General features: G+C 34.8%; 1 protein-coding gene across 1 annotated transcript in view; it reads left to right on the top strand.

The window, feature by feature from the left end:
* Positions 1-27,681, top strand: part of LOC122797654 (copine-4-like) — a 1,365,845-nt gene that overhangs the window by 311,366 nt on the left and 1,026,798 nt on the right. The window lies entirely within an intron of this gene.

The raw sequence follows: 27,681 nt of genomic DNA, 5'->3' as shown, positions 1-27,681 counted from the left end.
GGACAGTAAATTAATTTAGATCCAGGTAAGATGAATGAGAAAAGTACATTCTTGAGTAGGATGACTGGGAATACAATAGCCAGACAAATGCTACAATAAACAAGAGATTGAATTAACTGTAAAAAAAATTCTTAACTTGGAGTGAAGACCTAGACAGAGTGTTATGTATAAAAAAATAAAAACCTCCCTTTATAGTGACTGTGGACTTCAAACTATATATATATATATATATGGGTCCCTGTCAAATGATAGAAAGCTCATTTGATAGAAACTCATTTCACTGACACCATAAGATAGAAAGCTCAAAACACTGAAAACTCATTTGACTGAAACTCAAAACCCTGAAAATGCTATATGCCCTTTTCCCCATGGTAGTGCAATCTTGGAGTTAGTATATATAGTTGGAGGGGTATGGGGGGCATAGCCCCCTGTATAGTTTATGTAAATATTGTTTTCTCCAAACAGTTATTCATTGTAGTTATAAGTATCCATGTGTAGCGTTTAAAATGTATGAAGTATGTGGGGGTCTACGCCCCACACCCCCCCATTGTAGGGGGCTGTGCCCCCACAACCCCCTAACTATATATACTACCTCCAGGATTGCACTACCGTGGGGGAAAGGGCATATAGCATTTTCAGTGTGTTGAGTTTCAGTCAAATGAGTTTTCAGTGTTTTGAGCTTTCTATGTTTTGGTTTCAGCCAAATGATTTTCCATCAAATGAGTTTTCTATAATTTGATATGGACCCATATATATATATATATATATATATATATATATATATATATATATATATATATATATATATATATATATATGGATCTGGTAAATTTAATCGAAAGCACATTCGACCAAGATCAAATCGCCAAAAGCACAAATCGCCGAAAACTCATTTTGCCGAATTTAATTTCACCAAAAATAGTAGTGGCAGTGTGTATGCCATTTTTCCCACTGTAGTGCAATCCTGGAGTTAGAATATATAGTAGGGAGTGTGGGGGGCTGTGCTGGGTGACATGGGGGGTGTAGCCCCCCACCTAGTTTGATTAAAAAGTATTTACTTACCTCTTAACAAAAACTGCATAGTATAATTCAAGCTACCACACCCCCCAACTATATATTTTAACTCCAGGATTGCACTACAGTGGGGAAGAGGGAATATACACTGCCACTACTATTTTTGGTGAAATGAAATTCAGCAAAATGAGTTTTCGGTGATTTGTGCTTTTGGCGATTTGGTCTTGATGATATAAGTTTTGGCGAAATGTGCCTTTCAGCAAAATGAATCATAAAACTATACAACACACACACACACATATATATATATATATATATATATATATATATATATATATATATATATATATATATATATATATATATATATATATTATGTACTGGGCTAAAAACAAACCACTTTATCTGTGATGGTGTTCCACAGACTGAAATAACAACAGATATGATTGCAGTAAAATAAAACATTCTAACATTCATTGCAGATCCGCTTAGATTAAGCAATCCTTACATGGAGGCGCTTGTGCGTTATATTAAGCACTTGAGACAGCGAAGTGTGTGTGTGTGTGTGTGTGTGTGTGTGTGTGTGTGTGTGTGTGTGTGTGTGTGTGTGTGTGTGTGTGGTCAGAACCGACTATAAATAAAATGCAGATCTGTAAGAAAGTAGGATCTTCAATACTTACCTCTCAACTATACAGATTTTCACAGAATGACCAGATTTTTGCCTCATATTTTTGGCCTGTTTTTCATAAAATTGTGGCTTTCTAGCAAATTAGTGGCAAATCCTTAAAGACTGAAGTTAGAAAATAATGGCAGACATTTGAATTTCAGACTTCCTACCCTTCAGAAAATTCATGATAATCCAAAACCTGTTATTCCATCAACTTTTTAAGTTTGTAAGAGCAATATTTAAAAATTGTCCCTGTTTTTGGACCTCTGTCTCATTTTTATTTATGGCCTTGTCCAGATTTCTTGCTCTAAGAGGTTGTTTCAGTAACTAACCCAAAATGTTGTTTATTAAACTGTTAAGGACTTTCATCTTACTGAAACTTTTCCAACTTTTCTTCAGAATAAACTTCACCTGAAAAAGCACTTCTTTGCAACAAAGGTTACAATGATATGACTGTGATCGACTAATGGGGTTAAATGTTGACTTAGTACACAAAGTAAAAACATGCTTATAAAATTGCAAAACAGCTTGCAAACTTTACAAACATAAAACTTCATTTCTTAACAAAAGGTTAAAATGGCTGACTTAACATGAAACATATTTAATGCTTTGAAGGATTTCACCTTTTCAGGTGCCCAACATAGGACGTGTTTATCTAGAAATTTTCCAAGACAAGTCATGTCTAGAACCAGTGCAAAGGACTGGACTTTATTTTGTTGCTAAATTAAAAGCTTATTTTTATAGAATTTGGGTTTTGTTGTTTCATTCCGTAACTCTATTAAGGTGCTTCAAATTCAAAATACTTGTTTTATGCAACTATTAGAGGAAACATGTCTGGAAGTTGGTACAGAGGATTAAGAAGTTATTGACAAGCTGTTCCCTGTGGACCAAAGTTTGTTTCGCTTAGCTTCCATTGCTGCATGACTCTGAACATGTCACTTAACCAGACAGCGCTATTGGGATGAGTCTGAAAATGAACCACTGAGATCACTGCTCTACCCTGGCAAGCAAATATAATTTCTTCTTTTCCCGATTAGGGGTCGCCACAGCAGATCACCTGTCTGCTCATGATTGGCAGCGCACGCACTCACACCTAGGGCCAATTTAGAGTGTCCAATCCACCTACAGCATGTATTTGGGATGTGGGAGGAAACCGGAGCACCCGGAGGAAACCCACTTGACCACAGGGAGAACATGCAGACTCCACACCGAAGGCACCCCTGCCGAGGATTGAACTGGAGAACTTCTTGCTGTGAGGCAGCAATGCTAACCGCTGCACCACCATGGCTGCCCTGCAAGCAAATATAACTAAATAAAATAAAATAAACTTTTTATCATAAAAAATCTCTCGACATTTGACGTTTTTGTATTTTTCACAGGATACAACTGGCTAGATGGAGACTATCCTGATAATGAGAGATAGGTTATAACCCTGTCTTATTTTAATAAGATTTAAAGCTTACTGTTTAAGAATCCCCTAAAATGTAGACAAGTGAAAAGCTGCCACATGACCATAATCAGCTGATGAAATGAAACAGTTCCTTAATCATACAGAAAGAAAACATGCATAAAAAAGCTTTGAAATTACCATCAAATTTAATTAAATTGAAAAAATATTTAATTACATTTAATCATAAGATTTAAAATGTTCCCTTATAAGTATCAACACAAGCTAACCAACATGTAAAACAAATGTAAATAAACAAATATTCAAGCAAAATGGAGTAAATCTGAAGAGTCAGGATATTAGAACAAATGAATACATTATAAATAATGCTGTAAAAACTTTCCCTTAATTTATGAACAGATGTAAATACAGGGAAAACAACAACCAAAAGAAACCAACATCAAAACACTAGCACAGAGCTGAAACAAGTTTATTTGGCATCCTAGCCATTGCCACTTTTCTTTGCATTCCCCCCTCCCCCCAGCTAGAATTGAGATAAACAAAAAAAAAAAGCTCAAGTTCAGGATGTAAGAAAATCCACAAAGGATTAACAAAGTTCTCCTTGCTTCAGTTCATAGCATTACAAGCAGCACTGTATGTCATACAAGCCATAGTCATGAGCATGACTGTCTAAATGACATATTACGCCAGTATTACTGCTTCAAGGACAGAGATTGTGAACTGATCTTTGACAAGACTAAAGCACCATATGTACCCCATAACTGCTTGCATCCACTGCAGCTGTTCCACTCTGCTCACACTTGCTGTGGCTTTATATATGTCATACACACTTGAAAAGCAAGACTTACAGCATAATTAATAAGTGGATTGTGGATAATTTTAAGAAATGTACTGTACTTTATGGGTCTCAGTTTTAAAATACTGTTTGTGTTTAGATGATCTTTTACCCCAAGTTTTGATCTTCCATTCATGTTTTCTTTTCCATTAAATTCAGAATGCATCCATAACAGGTACCTAATAAAAGCTTGCTCATCTATACCTCCTTCACCCTTAATTTCATCTGTTAATCAAGCTGACTAGTAAACTGGAAGGTGGGCCATCTGATGCCAACCAAAATTCTTCATTAGTGTCTGCTTTCCTTGTTTGACTCAACCTCTTTGGACCAGAATGTAACTTTCCAGTAGAACAGGGATATTTTGTTCAATGACTGTAGAGGAAACAGAGAGTGGATGAGAGCCTAGTGACTACAATGTGGCATATACAAGTGACAGCTTTTTCTGTATGCCCTGTAGCTCTCTGGTTCACTGAGTAAGCGATGTAGGTAGGTGGCATGCAATGGTACCCGACGTTAGCTGTCTCTACCTACATGATAATGGGCCCTACAATTTCCCACCCACCTAACCAGTTGGCATCATCTTTGCCCACAGCTGGACATACCCCATGAGGAGATATTCCACACTAAATCAGGTGGCAGGCAAAACCTCATTACTCATATTAATCTTATTGATTCATCTGTCACCTAGACTGATAATCAAACCCAGATTTACTGGGATGTAGTTAGGTTTGCAACACTCTATGCCGCAGAGCTGGCATGCTTTTCTTATTAAAAAGTATATTTTTCTTGAAGTAGATATGTATTTTCAGATTAGTATTGTAATACAAGTGATTACAACTTTACTAGAGTGTATACCATGCTGTTATGACCACATGCATATCTTGTGAAAGCCATTTTGAGAAACAGATTTTACTGCAACATATCGAAACTGGGGACAAATTTGTTTAATATGCCAATTAATTGGTCAAGTTAATACTAGGCATCCTCATCTCTAGAGACTAAAGTTGTAATGAGCAACCAGTTATCACTTCAGAGCACTTCACCAAGTTGCTGTGAAAAGACAAGATTTTTACAATCCTTAGCTGTTAAGGTTTTAGGAGGTGAGGACCAGTAAGAGTATAGTCACCAGTAATGGGGCAGGCTTAGATGGCAAACTCCTATTTAGAGTAAAACTAAAAAGTATTTCATCATGGTCCATAACTTTTTTAAGAACGATTCTAATTATGCAGAATTATGGACTTGTTTTTGCTGTTAATAGCATACTATGCAAGTATTCTTTTTGAAAGGTGAACAATTGTGATGTTCAAAATGATAACTATTACAACAGCCTAAGCTATTTGGGTTTAACCCATCTGTACTGGCCAGCTTCCAAAAGTGTTGGGCACCTTCCTGGAGCTCCACTAGCCAGGAGTGCATGGATTGTCCCAATAAAATGCAGGATGAGTTCTTAAAGCCTATGAGCTTTTTTGCTACTGAAATGAATGCTTCTTTGGTGGCCCACTTGCCAGTTAGCTATGATCTTCACCCTTGCTAGAGAAGAACCCATCGAGAAAAGCCTTCATTTCTAAACTGAATTTTATTTATTTATTTTTTTTTTGACAAACATTCTGTGTGCATGTGCCTGGCAAACAAAGTGAAAGGAACAGACATATTTTTTCTTTATGTTATGTTATGTTATGTTATGTTATGTTATGTTATGTTATGTTATGTGTCCTGAATGCTTTTGTGAATGTTTTTGTGAGGAAAATGTTTTACAACTAGAAATTGCAGTGGTTTTGATGTTTACAGTGTTGGGGAAAGGATATTGTACTTGGGGAGTACAGTTGGCGTAATATTTACTTCAGAACTGCCAGTTTCTTTTCTCACATAATTTCAGATGGTTCAGGGCTACACTATCAGCTAACAGTTCTTCCTTGTCAGCTTACCTGTGGAGCAACAACTGGTCTTCACAGTATTACCTTCCCGAATGCACAAAAAGAAGAGAATAGATAAGGAGTCCTGTGCGATGTTCCAGGCTCCTTTGCTGCCTCAGCTGTGGGTGGGAGATCCTGCTATGGCTTATTATTACTCCTCAGATCACCCACCTTCTTCTTCTGGTCCTCTTGATGTAGCATTTGCAGCCATAAAAAACTGCGGGATAGTCACATCCTCTGCAGCTGTAGGGATGCTCAGTGCAGGTTAGGGGAACCACCTTTATCACTGACATAGGAAGTGGCAAGTGAAGGGATGAGAAGGGAATGTGGAACCAGGGACAAATGTACCTAAGGAGTCAGCTGGTGTGGGGGATGCTGTGCTTAGTGAGAACATTTGTCAACCTATCTCTATTGCTATGGAGGAAGCAGATCTACTGTTATTTATTTATTTTTTCAAAGAAACTGATGGCTGCCTTTTCAACACCTAGTCAGTCCTCAGGCAAGAAGAGAAAAAAAGTTTCTTCTCAATCTAACAAGATTTTCCAGTCAGAAAATGAAGAATTACAGGGGGAATAATGTTCTTCTGAGTATTCTACTAAGTTGGAGCTTTCAGATTCTGAAGAAAGCATTCCTACAGATATCCCTAATAGAGAAATCTATTCAAAAATGTATTTGAGTGAGGTGTTTCAATTAACTTAGAGTAAAAGCCTCTAAGTCTCAGGAGTTGTATTATGATTTAATACAATTACAGCTGGCTAAAGTAACTCCCATTCCTCCTGATTTGCCTGGTTTATCGGATGTATTTCTTACTGCAGCCAGTTTACAGGATAGATGACCTTTAACTACCAAAAGGCTAGATAGAAATTTTAAGGTAGCCCAGTCACATGAGTACCTGTTTTCTGATCCCAGTGAAAACCAGGTGCTCATCTGTCTTTCTATAACTGTTGTTACCAAACAGGTTACAGCTCCTAATCCCATTCCTTGAGGTAAGGATAGGAAGACAATGGATAAGTTGGAGAAAGAGATGTATGCTTCTAGTACTTTAAATTTCAGGATTTAAAATTGTCATCCCCATGTTTTAAATTTTTTGCTTGTTTCTTTTGAGAATGTACTGAGGTTAATAGCTAATCTTCAATTTCTTTTTTTTTTTTAATATTTTTATTAATTTCCAAAAACAAGAAAACATGAATGCAGGTTATTTATGACAATGAAGTATTTACAAATTATTTAAAAAGTTAGGCTAAAACCTCTAAACAGATATCAAACATTAAATCCAAAATAAAGTATTTACAAGGGTGTCTATTGTTGACATATAAGTGACTTTCTATACAATTGTTTCCTGATTATAATATGCTGCAGTCATTATTCTCCAGTATTTCAGTTACTTTTTGCCATGCTATGTATAATGATGTAGTTCTTTCAGTTCTTCCTTTAATAGTGTTCATTTCCAATTGCAATACTGCTGACACCATATTCATGAATTGCTTAAAAGTTGGAGAAGCTTTGGATTTCCAGTTTGATGTAATGTTCTTCCTTGCAATAGCTAGGAGAGTCCATAAGATTACATATTTTGTTCTTGGCACACAGTCGGGTACAGGTGCATTAAACAAAATAATAGATTTGGAAATCTGGAATTTATCATTGAATACCATTTGCAGAAAATAATTTATTTTATCCCAATATGGTTTAATCAAATGGCATTCGTAGAACATATGTTGCCAGTCTGCTTTTATTGATAAATCACATCTCCAGCAGCCAATATTTTTCTTAAACATAAGTTCCATTTTATGAGGGGTTACATAAGATCTGTGTATGAATTGCCATGTAAAAAGTCTCCAATGTAATGAAAGTGATGTCTGCTTTGGAGAGAGAAGAACTAGTTTTTTATCTCTGTCATTTGGCACATGTCCATTAACTGATCTATAATAATTCCATATTTTGTCATTATTATGCATTTTTATTTTTTTTGTTTGTTTTATAAATAGATGATAAGTATCCCTTTCCAGTAATGGGTTGATTAGTTAGTAATATTATATGTTCTATAAGGTTAGGAACATTTTGTCTTATTGATGGTTGCATTGTTTCTTGTTTGCTTAATATATACTGTCTTAATTCTTGTATATGTAACCACAAACTATCTTCCATATTTAATTTCTGTTTAATCTGGTCTATTGTCAGAGGTTTTCCAGAGTTTAGCAATTGATGCCAATATATTAATCCCTTTTCTTTAAGCATGTTGACTACTTCCATATTAAATGTTATTATATTACCTTGCGTGTACGCTACTGGATATAAAAGAAATGACCATGCTTTAATATCAGGATTGCTGTTAATAAGATTTTGGAAAATTTTTAATGTATAAGTAATGTATTTGGAACTTATATTTTTATTCTTATGTATAATCATATATTCCTTCATCAGCCATAGAAAATTGTTTGGTATGAAATCTGTATACTTATTTGCTACTACAAATCCTGATTTTAACCAGATTCTCTCATGAACTAGCTTCCATTTTAATGTATATTTTGTATTTAGCCATAATGATATTGTTTTAATAATGGATGAATTCAAATATATTTCTATGTCTGGTAAACTTATGCCACCTATATCCCAGTCATCTAGATGATACTTCATAGCTATCCTTGGTTTTTCTGGATACCATAGGAATCTTACCATTAAATCATTTAATTGTTTTGGGTGCGATTTAGCTGGTGGCAAAGAACAAACTTGTATGGCATAAAGATTTTTTGGAAATATGATCATTTTAATTATATAAAGCCTTTCTTCCATTGAAAAGAAGAATTTATTTCATCTTTGTATTAGATTTTTAATATTATTTAAGGTCTCTTTATAATTTGTTTCAATTGTAGTATCTAGGTTGTTAGTTATTATAATTCCCAAGTATTTAATTATATTATCGGTAGAGATATATTTATGGTATTTTTTATTTAGATCTTTTTTATTAGTATTTATAAGCAATACATTTGTTTTGTTCTCATTAAATTTAAGACTTGAAAAATTTTGAAAGTTTTGAATTGAGTCCCATAATGCTTTTAAACTGCTATCATTATTATTTTTTAAGGTAATTAAAATATCATCAGCAAAAAGTTGAATTTTAAGCTCTAGGCTGTTGTCTAGTTGTATTCCTTCAATATTTTATCCATACGTATATTATTTGCTAAGGGTTCAATGACTAGCGCAAACAATAATGGAGACAGAGGGCAGCCTTGTTTTGTGCCCTTAGTTATTTTAATAGATTTAGACAGACAAGATCCCAGTTTTATATAAGCCAGTGATTTTTCATATAATGATTTTATTAACAAAGTAAAGTTGTTTGAGAAGCCATATTCTTCTAAAACTAACCACAGATAATCCCAGTTCACTGAATCAAATGCACTATTTATGTCTGAGCAAATAACATTCATTTTGTTTTTTGTGACATTTATATAATCAATTAAGGAAATAATTATTTTAATGTTGTCATAAGTGTTCCTATCTTTTATAAAACCTGTTTGATCCTTCTCTATCAAAAGTGGTAGTAATTGTTTTATTCGAGCAGCATGTATTGCCATAAAAATTTTATAATCTATATTAAGAAGTGAAATGGGTCTGTATGATGAACATTCACTGGGATCTTTATTTTGTTTCAGAATTGGTGATATTAATGTATACTTCCAAGAAGGAGGAATGTCTTTACCATTTTTAACTGATGTAAAGACATTCAATAACAACAGCAAAGCCTCATTTGATAATAATTTAAACATTTCTGGGGAGATATTATCTATACCTGGAGCTTTGTTTAATTTTAGCTTATTTACTTCAGCTTTAAGTTCTGTCATTGTTATTTGTTTATCTATTAGTTGTACTTGCTCCTCTAATAACCTAACTTTAACATTGTTTTTGAGAAAAGCTTTCAATGCTGAATGTGTTTCTGTTTTCTCATTTTGATTATTAAGTTTATAAAAAAAAGCCTAAAAGTTTCTAGTATTCCTTCTAAATCAGATACTTTCTTTTGGGTTTCTATGTTATATATTTCCTTGATTTGATTCATTTTAATAATCTTTTTAGTCCTTTTTGCTATTCTTCATTGGTTTTTAGGGTTCATTGAATAGTAACATAGTTTAATTTTTTCTAAGTTGATCATTGTTTTGTGGTTAGTATCTTCTAGTTATTTTATTAAGTTGGTGTTTCCATTTTGAATATCAAGCTTTAAATTATCTACTTTTGACTGTAATTCCATTAATTCTTTATTCCACTGTTTTTGTTTATTTTTATACCATCCCACCGCTCTTCCATATAGGTATGTTTTCAATGCACCCCATATATATTTCAGATACATCTTTTGTAAGACTGATATCTAGGAATGTTTGTGTCTCTTTAATATAAAATTCCTTAAAATCTTTGAGATTTGTTATGTAAGATGGTATTCTTGTTACTGATATCCTTCTCTTGAAACATAAGTCTATCTCAAACGTTATGGTGTTATGGTCCGAAAATGGACATGAAATTGTCTTGACTTTATTTAATTTAGAGGTTAAATCCTTTGTTATGTACACTCTTGCTATTCTAGAGTATGTATTATGTCTATGGGAAAAATGTGTAAAGAATAGTGAATCTTGGATAGCATACTCATTTATGTCAACTATATTAAAAGTTTCAACAAACTCAGATAACAACTTTATTAAAGGTGATCTCTTATGTGTAGTTTTAGTATTTGTGTCAGTTTCTTTTATAATGCAATTGAAATCTCCAGCTATGATTAAATTGCCTTTGATATATTGTACAATGTCTTCTAAGTGTTGTTTGGCCACTCTAACACCTAGTCCTGGTATCCAATAAATATTCACTAATGTATATATCATTTCATTGATAGATATTGTCACTAGACAAAACATTCCTGAGTTGTCATGGAACGTGTTTATGATTTTAGGCATTAAAGTAGTGTTTTTCCACAAAATTGCTACTCCCCTTCACTTCTGATTATAGGTGGAACTTACTAGTATTGTATAATTTTTATTGTTTATTTTATTTATGTCTTCCTGTGAAAGGTGTGTGTCCTTGATTCAACAGCCTATGAGATTTCCTCTCTCAATGAGGTTAATACATCTCAAGGGCGTATTCGGGGCTATTTTCGCGATCTTTTCTTAGCAGGTAAGATAGATTTAGACACATACAATTATATTGACATTGTATCTCCAAAATTACCTGTTATGTTTGGGTTACCGAAAATCCATAAAGATCAAAATAACCCCCCTATGCGAGCTTTAATTGATGGTAGGTCATCCATGACCTACCCATGTTCAAAACTTATCGATAACATCTTGTCAAAATATGTTAAGAAGATCCCTACAATTTGTAAAGACTCGTGGTCTTTTTTGAATGACATCAATAGCATTAAATTTGATGCCCATTCGAATTTTTTGACAATCGATGTTATCGATTTATACACATCCATCCCTCACAATGAGGCTGTCGAGTGGATAGAACTACTCCTTAAAGAGCTGGGAGCACCCCATACTGAAATCGAGGTTGTTACTGAACTTCTGGGTATAGTTCTGTCTTGCAACTTCTTTATTTTTGATCAGCATTTCTATTTACAAAAGTGTGGGGTTGCTATGGGCTCCCCATGTGGGGCGAGCCTAGCTAATTTATTTGTAGCTTTCTGGGAAAAGCACTTTTTAATGTCTAACCAGAATTTGGTGAAAAATGTTAGATACTACACCAGATTCTTGGATGACATTTTTATTTTGTTTAATGGTGGTGAAGAAGAGGCGGGTATGTTTGTGGAATTTTTAAACACCACTACTGAATGTTTAAAGTTTACATTTAGCTTTTCCAGCCTTGAAGTTAACTATTTGGATGTTAAATTAATGAAGGATGTTAATAAAGGTGTGTATCTTTCCAGGATTTATAGAAAGCCAACTTATTGCAATTCCTTCCTGCACTACAGCAGTTTCCATCCGCCTAAACAAAAAAAGTCCATTGTTAAGGGACAGCTAGTCCGTGCAGGAAGGATGTGCACTACGTTGGATGATTTTAGAAACGAATGCCAGTTTCTGAAAGAACTTTTCTTGAACCGAGGTTACCCAGTTTCATTGGTTAATGACCTTGTATTAGAGGTTGATATAAAACGATTAAAGGGCTTCTATAAACCCTTACTGGATCAGGAAAGCTCCGTTTTGTCATCTGAAATTAATGAATTTGGTTTACATGATGTAATAGGTAGCAGTCCCGAGCCAAGGAGGAATTTCTCTTTGAGTTTCATTACCCAATATACTTTAAATTCCTCTGATATTTGGGCTTCTATTATAAAGAATTGGCCTTTGGTAATTAATTCTCCCAATTTGATTGAGAAGTTAGGAATATGCCCTTATGTCATTTTCAAAGAGGAAGCAACCTTAAGGAATTATTACAGATTAATTCTAAAATGTCTGATTTTACTAAACCTAAGGGTGTTTCAAATGTGGCTTTTGCAATATGTGCAAGTTTATTACACCAGGTAGTTACTTTAAGATAAGGAATGTCAAGTACCCAATCCACTACAAGATTTCTTGTGATTCAAAATTGGTTGTATATCTCGCCCAGTGTAATTGCTGTCCATGTTTTGCATTGGAATGACTAGTCGTAAACTAAAAGAGAGGATGTATCAACATATTTACGCCATAAAAAAAACCCTTATGGAAAATGCCTTAGCCAAGCATGTAAATACCAATCCTGGCCATAATTTTAGTTTTATGGGCATTGATCAGGTAGTGCCATCAATTAGGGGAGGTCCATTTACAATTCTGCTTGAAAATTTAGAATTAGCTTGGCAGCTGAATCTGGACGCATTCAGACCACCAGGTCTGAATGAAAATTGTAATATATCCTGTATTCTAAAACTGAAGAGTTACTTGAGGTGACTGCTTGGATATTTATTTAGACCTTTTTGAGTATTTTATTTATTATTTTTTGTTTAACATTTTAGGTGCTGACTTTGTACTTACCATGATGTTTTTATTGGGCATTTTTATTTTAACATTCATGCCTATTTTCTACATTTTCTTATTCCTATATATATTTTTTTAGTTATTAGGGTTAATTAATTGTAGAGCTCAGGAAATTGAAGTTTGTCATTTCCTGTTAGTTTTTTATAAATATGTTTGTTTGCACTGTTAACTGTTTTCCTTCTGATGAAGCTGTGACATTGGTTACGGCGAAAACACTTTACTCTTGTAAAATAAAATATTGCGTTAAAGGAGATTTGGTTTGTGCTTCCTGCCTTCAAGCCTGCTTGCCGGTCTCAAGGTTACCTGCAGTGTTTACTTTTCTTTTGGTTTATTCGTTTTTTACTTGGTTTGTTATGTAAGATGGTATTCTTGTTACTGATATCCTTCTCTTGAAACATAAGTCTGTCTCAAACGTTATGGTGTTATGGTCCGAAAATGGACATGAAATTGTCTTGACTTTATTTAATTTAGAGGTTAAATCCTTTGTTATGTACACTCTAGCTATTCTAGAGTATGTATTATGTCTATGGGAAAAATGTGTAAAGAATAGTGAATCTTGGATAGCATACTCATTTATGTCAACTATATTAAAAGTTTCAACAAACTCAGATAACAACTTTATTAAAGGTGATCTCTTATGTGTAGTTTTAGTATTTGTGTCAGTTTCTTTTATAATGCAATTGAAATCTCCAGCTATGATTAAATTGCCTTTGATATATTGTACAATGTCTTCTAAGTGTTGTTTGGCCACTCTAACACCTAGTCCTGGTATCCAATAAATATTCACTAATGTATATATCATTTCATTGATAGATATTGTCACTAGACAAAACATTCCTGAGTTGTCATGGAACGTGTTTATGATTTTAGGCATTAAAGTAGTGTTTTTCCACAAAATTGCTACTCCCCTTCACTTCTGATTATAGGTGGAACTTACTAGTATTGTATAATTTTTATTGTTTATTTTATTTATGTCTTCCTGTGAAAGGTGTGTTTCCTGTAAAAATACTAGTTGTGCTTCACATAGCTTTAAATATCTATAAAGACTTCCTCTTTTGCAGCTATTATTTAAACCATTTACATTAAGAAATATACATTTTGCAATTGGATTTATATTAGCTTTGCTTTTATCCATATTCATATACTCGTAACAATGTGTAGATGTGTGTACATGAAGAGAATGACTTGTTCTTTCTTCTTCCAACAGTATTACAATAGATTATAGACACCCAATAAAAGTAAATTACAAGATCATAACTGAGAACAATATAAGATAAACAACCACCAAACCCCTCCATGAGAAAAAACATCTCATCCTTGAATGATTTAATCATTCAAGCGATCTCTCTAAGTCTGCATTTCAGCATCCTCCCTCGGCCCTGCCATATGGTAGTTTTATAATGAAAAGTATCTTATATATCTTTTAAGTATACATGTATCTGTCTTTACAGATTACTTAAATACAGTCTTTATCTATTTTTAATATTTTATAAAACACTAAGGCAACACAACTATACATAGATTTAATACTTAACTATTTGGTTTTGTTTACATTGTAAAGGAAAATCTTTTATTTTAATATATCTTTTGTGTAGCAATAACGGTTATGCATCTTAAAAATAATATGCTTGCTGTCTATCTCCCTTATAGTGTGAGTGGCATTCATAGGTATCAAATTTATTGTAATGGTCTACCTATATATATATATATATATATATATATATATATATATATATATATATATACATATATATATATATATACATATATATACATATACATACATACACATACACACACACATATATATATATATATATACACACATACATACATACACACATATATGCATACATACATAAAAAAAATTAAGCATTATATGCATCAGTTAACCATGCTACAAGTTGATTAAATCAGAAAGTATCCATAACAATGAATATAACATTACATTTGTATTGTCATTTATCAGTAATTGTATAGTTTTCTTTTAATTAAAAAGTCATATTTTAGAGGTATGAATGCTACTAATTTGTTTTTGGCATTGATATTATATAGTTTAAGACTATATTTCTTAGCAATTCCTATATATTTATTAGTGCCACTGGCATATATGTCAAATAGCAACTCATACTCCTTATGATATTACAGGATTTATCTACAGCATTATAACTGTAAGGTTGGAAAATATGAGAAGCAAAGTAGGCTTTAAATATGCTATAACACAATTGTTTGGTACTTATTACTGTCAACTCTTCTACATACACAGGAAAAGATAACCTTATATGACCATCAACCATTTTCCTTCATTTTTCTCTTCATCTTTCTATTCTCCATTTTTAATAAATATTTGTTTCTATTGTGGCTTCTTTGAATTTAGTGAGGGTACTCCATATCATATTATAGATCATATACAACGTTCAAACAGAGAACATGCCCAATATAGAGACATATTCTCAACTCAAGTGGTCCACACCATATATTTATAACACTGCAGTCAGAAATATACTAATGAATATGCAATAACTAGCAGCATTGCAGCATGTGTGTGTCTCTAACAAGTACATACCTATAGGATATTAAAAAGAATAGATAGCACGCTCTTGTTTCATAATTAACAAATGCACACAGCCTGGTATTTACTTTCATAGACAGAAATTAGACCTGTTACTTATATGCATATCAGGTACCAACAGCAATATGTTAGTAAATGCCTATGCTATTCAAATCATATTTTAATGCTGATTGATATGAGATGTAGCTGACAATGGCTTTAGCGTTTGTGATGTTATATAATATATATTCAGTATTATAAGTAAAAGTATGTTGCATGTCTATTTGCAATCTAAGGTTCAAGGCTGATCAATTTAGACATACAAGACAATCTCTTTAGCCTTGGTTATATAATGGGAGTTACTGTGTCTCTACACAACCATTCATTTTCAGTGAGGATGTTCAATATTAATATAACTTGCCTTTAATAAAAACATACTTATAATTCAGCAGTTCTTTCCTATATATATATATATAAAACAATATCATAAGCAAGACTGAGATTTTTTCTTGCTCATTATTGCTTAATGATTGTGCTACTTGAACAATTTAATATTTACAGAGTATCTTGATAATTAAACAGCAACTCCTTTTTACCCTTAAAATGCCTAATAACACATAGCTACATTCATGAACGTTAATTGACTTACTATCCTTAAGGTTGAGTACACTAGCTGCAGTGTGTTTACAAATATGTTATATAGTTCCAGTCAAGGACTTAAATATATTAAATTTTTATAAAATTAAGTTAAATTATAGTAATTTATGTGGGTGATCTTATCAGAAAAGATTATAGTAAAGTCTGTATGTGTTAACTATTAATACAGTTTCTGTCAAGTGATATACTTCTTTTTAAGCTTTGTGTGCTGTTTATGTGTACAATTCAAAATGAATAACAAATATTACACTATAATAAAACGTCATGTATGTGTTGATACCTTCTAAATTCATTAGGTACTTCAGTGTACTTTTAATATTTGTTAAAACTGTAAAAGCACTTTGTCATCTCATAAATAGTGTGCTGGTTACTTTAAGTAGTTTAGGAGCTGACACCACACCCATACTGTCTTGTTTTAGTGCTGACATCACTCATGACTGTTTACTTTCATTTTGTGCTGTTAGAAGGTTTAACACACTCTAATGGATTCTAACTGAAGAACCTTCATTCAGGGGTGGTAAAATAAGAGTTCCCAGCTCGTGACCATGGCGGGAAGACAAAAACAAAGTAAGTGAAGTTTTTAGGGCTTTTTTTAAACTGAACATCACCTCATTAAACTTCTATTAGTTTTCTTAACATTAAGGGCAGATATATAAGCCAAACAGTTGTTTGTTAGTCAAAAAGACACTTTTAGCATCAAAGAATAGATAATTACTTTTCAAGGCACATTTTGACAGTTATTACTATCAGTTTTTATGTATTATTATCTGTATTAAATACATCAGTTTAGATATTTCATGCAGCTTAGTGTAAATAATATAAAAAGGAATCATGCTCATTTAAACACACCATGTTAATATGTCAGTGTAAATACATCATATTCTATACTAGAAGTAAAAGGCAGGTAATTTATAAATGAACTATCTAAACATCATTTAGAGTTAGAAAAATCATGACTGTAAGTATTTACACTGTAATAGAAAAAGATATGTTACCTTGCTTTTTTTAGGGTTGTTTCCTTTAGTTATAAAATGTCCTGCTTATCTTGTATTTATATTGTTTCAAAGACTGACACATGTGTAAAGCATGAATGCTTTCAAAGAAGTTTTTTGCCTTACAGAGCAAATAGAAGACAATAATGTATGTGTTTTTCATATGTCTTTTATCGTTTTTTCTTCTTCTTGTCAGCAGTGCTCCATTCATTTTTTTCTAAGTGACGCTTAACCCCAAATTGGGAGAAATCCATTTCTTCCACATTATCCAAGGTTTTATTAGCTGAAAGATGAGAAACTATTGCTTGCAGAGTGTCAAAAGTTTTAGGACCTTCAGTAAAAAAATATTTTTTTTATTGCAAGGAACAGCAAGTGGACTTTAAGTTGTCTTTTTTTTCAATTCCTTTATCAGAGGGAGACATTATTTTCTTACAGTTATAACTCCAGCAGAATAATCATTATCAAATCTGATTATGTTATCTTTGTATTTAACTGGAGAAGTTGACCATGCTGTTTTTAAAATAAGTTCCTTGTCCTGTGATGAAAAAAACGTTACTATTATTGATCTCGGGTGATTTTTTGATTTGATGGTTGATGAAGCAGCTCTTAAGGATCTGTGGGCTCTTTCAATTCCATAAGAAAGAGCTTCAGGCAATTTTAAAACTTCTGGTAACCAGGTAGTAGGAAAGTCACCATGTTATCTCCCTCTGTTTTCTCTGGTAGCCCATAGATGCAAAGGTTATTTCGTCTGGACCTGTTCTCTAGATCCTCTATTTTATTTTGTAATGAAGCATTTTGTTGTGATAAAAAATGTAGCTGAAGATCTTGTTCTGAGAGTCTGCCCTCAGTATCATTTAAGGATCTCTCTATGTCAGCTATTTGAGACTTCTATTGCATCATTGTTTCTTGTAGTTGCTGTATTTGTTTTTAGATCTCTCCTCAAAAGTGTCCAGTTTGGTATTCATTTTGTCAAATTTCACTGACAAGTCTTGTATAGCATTTAATAAAGACTGTATCTCCTTTTTCATCGTCTGGTCCTGTGTGGTATGCTTAGAAAAGCTAATTTTCAGTAGATTCAGATACCTTCCTTCTTCTTTTTGACAGGAAAAATAATGTTTAAAGCCAAATTTTTTGCACTGTAGACTTCTAGTGATATTAGTAGAAGTAATTCAACAAAATAGGTTTGTCTACAATATCTAGTTTTTAGAAATTCTTGTCAGAAATATCTTTTGAGTGCAGAGCTGAGAAAAAATGCTGCCAACCAGTCTACATCCTAGCCACGCCCCCTCTAATCTTCAATTTCTGAGGTTATGAAAAATCTGTAAATGCTTCTGTGACAGCTGTTTCTCAAGTGACTAAGCATATTCTGTAGTCTACTTACCATGCCTCTGACTTCTCTTTGAGAACATCTGTTTCTGGATCATTTTTGAGAGGACTTGCTTGGCTTCAGTCTCAAAACTTCCCTGAGCAAGTAAAATTGTATGTTTTGAACTCTCCTATTTATGACACATCTGCAGTTGAGGTATTTGAGAAGTTGATGCTACATAAGGAAAAAGGATAAACTGATAAAAGGAGTAGCACAACTTATTCAACCCTCTTTTTTAAAACCAAGTAACAGTTTTAACCCCTTCTCAGCTCCCGCTTTACCAGCAAACAATCTGAACAGCAGGTAGCAAACACTCACAGGAAACAAAGCAATGGAAAAGAACCTTTAAGGTAAAGGATAAAAGTTAAAAAAAATTAAGGCTAGACTTCCCAGTCTGCTAGACTGTCCACTTGTTCTTGATCCCTCCCCCCAACCTGGCACCCTCTCTATCTCCATCAAACTTCAGCTGCCCTTTTGACATCAGATAGTTCCAGACAACTAGGTTTTGAGGGTGATCCAAAAAGTGTACTCCTGGCAATGTGAATCTTCTTCTCAATTCCTGGAAATTCCCTCTTGCCGAATAAACCAGATTTCTCTGTTTTCTCTCATTCTGCACAACACGATGTCCCAGGGAGTTAAGAGAACCAATGCTCTTCAGTCTTTGAGGCAAAGGATATTATTCAAGGATTTTTCTGGACCCCAAACCAGTAGGATCCTGGAGGCCAGTACTGGATCCTTTTGCTGTAAACCCCCATGTGAAGATCTCCAAGTTCAAGATGTTATAATTTCAGAACCTTGTACTTTTAATCTCAACTCTAATTTTCATGGTAAAGCTTGACCAGTAACCAGTGAAATGTTGAGATCCATTAGAGTGAGTCCCAAACCAGGGAAACTAAATGGCCAAAAAAGCAAATGTGCATATATCAAATCTGAGATGAACATTTCCTGGAACAAGCAAGTTTTATAGGCATATTAATTGGTTAATTGTTTAGTGTATATTAGAGAATTGTTGTTTGAATAGCAATTGTTCTGAGGCAGTCCTGACATACACAGGATGAAAGCGCTTAACTAGATTTGTGTTTTTTATTATTAAAATGTTTTATTATCAAAAGTTAATTTTATACGAACAGAAGTCCAGTTTATTGACCGCAGAAAAACTCCTTTTTGAGTTACTAGTCATTTTGTTTCATTCCACTTTTGTGATTTCCTGGAATATTCCATTTTCTCTGAGGTATGTCAGTCTCAGTGTTGGTAGACATAAGTTTGGGGGCTGTGGAGCACTTGCTCCCCCTTGCAAAAAATAATTTTAAAGGAGAAGCACACTGCTTGAGATTTGTTCAATTCCTGAATTTTTTTTCAGCATGTTAGCATTTCGCATTTTGAGTGCTAACATTTTAATAGGGAGCTTCTTCACCTAAAGGACTCATATTACTACAGTCCTACTGCCAAACAGTTCAGGCATTTCTTAACAATTGCTGTATCTGACTTTTGTCATCATTTCTCTGTTTTACCCTTTGAACTGTCCAGTGCACTAAGGGTGTTTACAAAATGTGAAGCTCCAGTCATAGCTCATTGCAGACTCCAAGGCATATACATTTTTCCATATTTGAAAGATTGTCTAATCTTTGCAGATTCTTTTTCCAACTGGGATTTCAAATTAACCAGCAAAAGTCTTCTCAGCCCTTTACAGAAAATTGTATTCATGGAATGTTTGTTGGACTCAACCAAGAAAAAAGCTTTTCTCTCTCCAGACAACATAGAAGTGTTCCAACAAGCAACTGATAGCCAATACTTCCTGAGTTTCTCTAGCCTAAACCTAGCATCTGGGGTACATGTCATTGATGATTATGATGCTACGATTTGCAGACTACACATGACGAACGTACAATGGTATTTCAGATAAGTTTGGACTCAACATCTGTTCACTTTGACTTTTCATATTCCAGTTCTGGCTTTTATGAAGTGGATGACTGGATGGTGGGTAGATCAGATAGCTTGCAATCCAGGTCTTCCATTCTTCCTTCCATTCTCACTCCAATCAGTCACACAGATTTTAAAGAGCTGGCAGGGGGGGTTGTTTCAAAAGGAGTAAAAATACAAGCTATGTAGCATTCTGTAGGCATACAGAAGCACATGAACATCAAGGAGATGTCAACTCTTATCAGTACTTTGAAGACCTTGAATCCACTTTGGTCACCAGGACCTCTGCTGGTGTACACAGACAACCCAATAGTGATGTGGTACAAGGGGTTCCAGATCTTACCCCCTTTGCAGACTGCAGCTCAATCTGATTCTTCATGCTTCATGCAGTCTGTCAGTACAAAAGCTTAGTGCAGACAAGCTCAGCAGACCCAGGACAACACATGACATATTCATGTTGCGGTATTTCAAGAATTGACACATGTCTGGGGAACACCTCAAGTAGATCTGTTTGCCTCCTTTCAGAGCAGTTGGCTAAAGAAATTCTGTTCCAGGGCTCCTTGTAGATAGGCCTGGAAGTCAAATGCCTTTTCATTCCAATTGATGAGAATGTTACTATAATCATTTACATACTTTCCACTGATTACCAGAGATCTTCTAAAAATCTAGAGGGACTATCCAAAAATTGTAGTTGTGATCCCCTTTTATGCAAGTCAATGGTGGTTCTCTCCTCTTTTCCATCTGGCCAAATGCAATTACCACAAAATTCTCCACAGACTGGATTTACTCACACAGCAAAGGGGAGTTTGATACACTTCAGTCTGGACTAACTGCCTGGATGATACAATTTTGATACCTTTTAGACACCCATTTTTTGATGAAATGCAGCAGGAGAGAAAACCTGCTACTAGAAAATCATATTTGGTTAAGTGGAAAAGATGTTCTAACTGATGCCACTCTAAGAGCCAAGATCCTCAGCTGGACCAGATGTCCTTGTTTGTTGTTGTTGAGGGGGAGATGTTTAGGCAGACGAATGGAGTAGCCATGGGGGCAGCTTGTGCCCCCATATATGCCAACATGGTGCTACTCGATTGGGAGGAAACCTATGTTTTCAAAAGCAAATACTATGACAATATAGTTTATTATTCCCGTTACCTTGATGACATCTACATTTTATGGAACGGGGACAATGACACATTCATCAACTTTGTTAAATATCTCAATGATAGTAGTAAGTATTTAAAATTTACCTCAGAATATAACAACTTTGGAGTGGCCTATTTGGATACACTAGTCACCTATGATGGGACAAAATTTAAATCAAGAATACACAGGAAGGCCACTTTTACCAACTCCTATTTAGATTATAGTAGCAATCATCCAAAACTGCTCAAACATAATATATATAAAGGTCAACTGGTTCGTGCACTTAGAATGACATCTGAATATTTGGATATGATTGAAGAGGTCAATTTTATTACCAGTTTGTTTCGTGAAAGAGGGTATGAAGAGAAAATGATGCTGGGTATAAGGAAATATGTAACAGGAGAGTGGGGAAAAAATACACCCCTATACTTGGGCTTTGTAGTGATACTACAAAGAATGTTGACACTACAAAGAATGTAGATACTTATGAGCAGAATATGACTGAAGAAAAGAGCATTCAGAAATATAATAGAGCATGTATTATTGAATATGGCCCACATTCACATGCTGTGAAATTAATAATGGATAGGAATTGGAACCTATTTTTTAGTGAGCCTGATATTATGAGCATTCTTGGAAATAAACCTAGGTATGTATACAAAATGGGTAGAAACTTAAAATGTCTGTTTGAAAGTGGTATTAAGATCCAACAAGGGAATGATTCACACACTAAGAAGTGTGGTGCATGCAATCAATGTAGGGACATTCTGGAAGATACAAGTATTATCTTGGATAATATTAATAAAACTATTGTCAGATTTAAGAATGGAAACTGTGGCACTAGCATGCTAATTTATATGGCAAAATGTATGTGCTGCCCTGCATACTACATTGGGAGAACACAAAGACAGTTTAAGAAAAGAATTTATGCTCATGGATATAGCATTAGAACAAATGATACAAAGAATGCTTTATACAGGCACATTAATAAAAGTGGTAAAGAACATTATTTTAAGTTTGCTATTGTATATATTATTAAAGTGGATCCAAGGGGTGGCAATATAAAGAACTTGTTGGCTTATAAAGAATACTGGTGGCAGTTATATACTGATGCCATGACTCCACCAGGTATTAATGACTATCTATCTGTTAAACCTGTGTTAATGTTGAAAAATTGAATGTGACAAATATTTTTACTATTTTTAATATTTTTATATTTAATATTATGTATTAATATATTTTATTTATTATAAAAATGTATTTTATTCTTATAATCTATGTATATATGCATATTCATCAGATATTATGCACTTACAGCTTTAAGACAAGTAATTTTGGCGCCATTTTATATTTAAAAAGTCACATCTGAATTTGTTTTTTGTTCTGATGAAGCTCATGTACAACGAGTGAAAGTGCTTAACTCTCTGTTTTGTCATTTAAAATAAATCTTTTACTGGATTAATATGTTGATGCAGCTGACTTCCTGTGCTACTATATTGGCGTGTGGTTTATCAGTGTTTTGCTAATCTTGTGCTTGACTTATATTTGGTTCAGTGGAAAAGATGTTCTAACTGATGCCACTCTAAGAGCCAAGATCCTCAGCTGGACCAGATGTCCTTGTTTTCTAATTGTTTGTGCTTACAATCCAATGGTTTGTTGTTCTTTTCTGTAAATATACATTTGTCAGCCATTTCAGCTTGGCTGTTCATAAATTCCCCTTTCCAACAATACTCAAGTAAAACAATGTATAAAGGGGTCTTGCATAACCACCCTCTAAGGAAACAGATGGTTCCTTCTTGAGATCTCAAATTTGTGCTTGAAAAGCTTACTCAGTCTCCATTTAAACCGGCTCATGAGGTTGATTTGAAGTTTTTTTAACATGGAACACGTTTTTACTCATTGATCTGATATCTGCTACGAGGATACCTGAGTTACAAGCTCAAATTTAAGCCAACCATACCTTATTTTTGCAAGAATGGAATTTCTTTGAGAACAAATCCTACCTTTATGGCTTAAGTAGTTTGAAAATTTACTTTAAGCCATCACCACTGCAGCGGCCATGCCTCACTTCAACCCCTTTTTCCATGTTGTTCATCCTGATAGTTTGCCAGGATATGGTTCATTTCACCCTTTTGTATAAAGTTATGTAGATAGCTTTCTTTGCTTCCTAGCACATGTATTCAGGGTTTTTGCCTCCTTTATAAGCCCAAAAAAATAGTGGTCTGAAGTTTTCATGCTCCTCATGCCTTTTTGTAGGACCGCACCATTGGTCCTGGCAGGAGGAGTGCCTGGAAGGCACCCAAGATTTTGGAAACTGGTCAGTGCAGGTGGAATAAACCCACATAGCTTAGGTTACTGCAATGGTAACACATTAGAACATCTACTGTTATGATAAGCTTACTAAAACAATTGTACTTCACAGCTATGATGCAAATATTGAAATAAAACAGCAGTGCTAATACCAGATATACATTCTTTTTTGATATCAGCATGGTAGATATCATCTATTCAAGTAACTTCAGTCAACAATAACTTTACCCATGTGTTTTCTTAGAAGCTATAGTATTATTCATGGCTTTCATTTTTATTAATTATTATTTCATTTTTATTAATATTAGTAATAGTTTATTATTCTTAATATGTTTATTCAATTTTATATGACATTATCTTTAAAATGCCATCCAAAAGGTATGTATGTGTTTCCCTTTTATTGTTATAGCTGAATAAAGCAGACTGCTTCTACCACCTTGCATCAATGCATTTGCTTCTTAGGGCTTGTCACCCTCACTTTGGAATGTTAGTTTTTTTTTTTCTAAAAGATTCATTGCACTATAATTCAGTGAAAGAGGAGCATCATTAATGTAGCAATCATTGCCAGTACTGAATAAGGCTATCCCCTTAGGACATCGACCTGGATGGCATCACTTTGTGGTCACATCAAAGACAAGTAAGCCCAATTACTGCTTAGCCTTAATTATGGCAGTTATCTATTGCAAAGCATCCCCACCTGATGGCTATAGTGTGCAAGCCTGCAGGGAGCCTCTGTTCTTAGATTTGTTCATAAAAGCTATCAAAGAGCAGAAGATTTAACTATATGAAGAAGCTGAAACTGAAAGCCTGCTCATCTGATGATGGATTATCTTCTAAACGCAATGTATAATCAGAAATGTAATAATCATACACTAGAACTGTCAGCAGGTTGCTAAAACAAGTCATAATCCTCCAGTGATGGAAATGAGTAGTAGCAGTAATACTAGAAGCAGGAAGATTCACTGATTAAATGGAATGTTATCAGTCTAAATCTGTAATTAACACCTTCATTTTCAAAATCATTCAAAAGTGGTAAACAAACAGCAAAGGCCAAGAAGAGTTAATGTGGAATTCTTGGAGATACATAGCATGGTTTCCACTGTAATCATAGCACTAAGCACATTCCAAGTGAAAAAAATCAATAGAGCATGCCACTATTGTTTGAATTCTCAGAAGATATTGCCATTGAGGAAATGGAGCTACTGTTCAATAATAGAAGCATGCATTCATAGTGAAAATAGTTTCGGATAATCTATTGTCGAACTTTGGCTACATAAGGGTATGTCAGGGTTATTTACTGTAAAGCTGTTTTATTTTCCTTATTTGTAAAGTACACCTAATATTATATGCCAAATGTAGAATAATTCACTGTGCAGCTAATGCCATAATGATTTGTATATACCACTTGATTTCAAGATTAGTAGAACATCATTGGCTGTAATTGTTCAGTTGAGAAATGATTTGCTGAGACCAAAATGGTCCTGGATGCTACCAACACTGAGGTGTCTCTCTTTAAAGCTGGAATTCTAGTAAATGGTGGATTTGTCATTAATATCATTTCATCTGCTGCAGGTGAACCCCCATGCAAGTACCTACTTCAGTTATATTGCTCAGAATCACAGTCATAAACCAGTTAATAATAGGATCACAGGACCATAGGAAGTCACTAGGCTACTGGCACTGAGGCCCTTACAAGCCTAGCCAAGAAATCAGCCCATATTCCAACAAGCAGCACATAATGCCTCTGTCCATAGGGACACAGGTGGAATCCCATGGGTGTACTTTCTTTTCCCCATGCAGTTGTCCAGGTTGCACTTAAAAAGGGTTAATGAGGTACTCTGTTTGATATGGAGAGGGAGTCTATTCCACAGAAGGGAGAGTCTCTGGCACAAAAATCAGTCCTACCAACAAGTCCTATTGATGTCACAGACCAGGTTGAGGTTGCACATGTGGGTTACTCGAGTGGAGCTTGACTTGCGGATATGCAGTAGTCCCATCAAAGTGGGATCTGAGATTGCTTTATATGCCAAACAGAGGTCACCTCTGAGGAGTCTGTATGAGACTGAGTAGAGGGACAGGGCCTTTAGCCTATCTGTGTAGGGTAGATGTTTGAGGCCATGGATTCTCCTGATGAGGAACTTCTGTGGTCTCTCTAGCTGCTGCATATGCTTTGTCAGGTACTTGGCGAAAGTGGCATTGTATTCAGTAATGGGTCTTATAAGGGAAGAATACAGGGATGTTATGACATTCTTGTCCCTGGATAAGGTACTCTTACTAATGAGGTGGGCCATGTAGAAAGGTTTCTGTACAATAGAGGCAATTAGGTGGTCAAAAGTCAGTTTGCTATCAACCTGGATGTCCAAGTCCCTCACGACTGATTGCGTACTTAGGACCTTGTTATTACTGTGATAATTTGTGGTGGTGTACTCTTCCCCAAGGGGATGATGATACATGTTTGGCATTCAATTTGCGGCCATGTTTCTGGCACCAGTCATTTGTTTGGTTGAGACCCTCTTGAAGGATGTCCACATTACTAGGGGAATTGATGACAGCACCCAGTTTGCAGTCATCTGCAAGCTTGTTCAGCCATAGCCCACTAGTTTGGCCTGTACCTCAGAAAAGTGTATCCCAAAGAACAGAGGCCCCAAGACCAATCCCTGGCGTATACCATTCATTATGGGTCTACTGTTTGAAGTGATTTCCCCAATTTTGATTAGGTGGGTTCTATTAGTGAGCCAGTTTGCTACCCATCTGGTAACATACAGATTGATACCTAGTTGAGAGAGTTTATCTATTATACCCGAGTGAGGAATAGTATCGAAGGCTTTGGCCAGGTCAAGGTAGGCAGTGTGCACTGTTTTCCCCTCCTCCATGGCTTTGGTGACTGTCTCAAAGAAGTTAACCAAATTTAACAGGCATGACTTCCACTTGATGAAACCAAACTGTGTAGGATCAAGTGTTTGGAGGCTGCCAGTGTGCTTGTTAATGAGGTCCATGATAATCTGCTCCATGGCCTTGCAGATCAGGCTAGTTAGATTGATGGGTCTATAATTTCCTGGATTGGTGGACGCTCCTCCTTTGTGCAAAGAAATGACAGTGGCTGTCCTCCACTCGACTGGGATGCAGCCGGTACTCAGGCTTTGGTTGAATAGGGTGCCTAATGGTGCTGCAAGTTCCTACCTGAGTTCATGTAGGATGCATGAAGACTGTATTGTTTGCCTTTGAGAGGCAGTGATGACTTGCTCCCTAGAGATAAGGGGAGGGGGGCAGGTGCTGGGGATGTCCTGATTTACTAATGGGGGACAGAGGGGTGAAGTTTTTGCTGAAGCTGTCTGCCAGCAGGTTGTAACAAATGCTAAACAGCAATCTTTCTAAACTACTGCATATTATTGAGGTAATCCCTTATTTTCTGCTTAGCATTCTCTAGCTGATCCTCTTCTTGTTCTATGAGATTCCCCCTGTTCTGCAATACTTTAACATTTGTGAGACCCTCTAAATAATTCTTGTCACTTAAACATAGCTCCCTTCCTTTTATTTCCACCCTATCTTTAAACTCAGTAAGAATAAGCCTCTGCATAAGTCCTTAGGAAATGTAGGAGAAACACAGAAAACAAAATATCCACAATGGACCACCACAAAGCTAAACTCCTTTTAATAAAATAACTTGAAAACCATAGAAAAAAAAAGAAAATAAGTTGCAGCTTCAGCAGAGAAAATGGATAAGCTCTTTCAGTTTAATAGCCTTCTTCAGATCCTCAATTTGTTCTGCTTCAGCAAATTGTTTAAGTATGACAATCAACCAATCAGAAGCTTCATAATGGGACAACTCCTTTTTTTCTGACTATTCAGTACTTCTTAATAGGGGCACCGCCCCTTTACCACAGGTTTTGTTGGAAGTACTGCATTCAAATCA

This window comes from Protopterus annectens, chromosome 3.part1, assembly GCF_019279795.1.
Source record: "Protopterus annectens isolate FY-2018-M chromosome 3.part1, PAN1.0, whole genome shotgun sequence".
NCBI classification, from domain to species: Eukaryota; Metazoa; Chordata; order Ceratodontiformes; family Protopteridae; genus Protopterus; species Protopterus annectens.
This window is presented reverse-complemented; position numbering and strand designations above follow the sequence as displayed.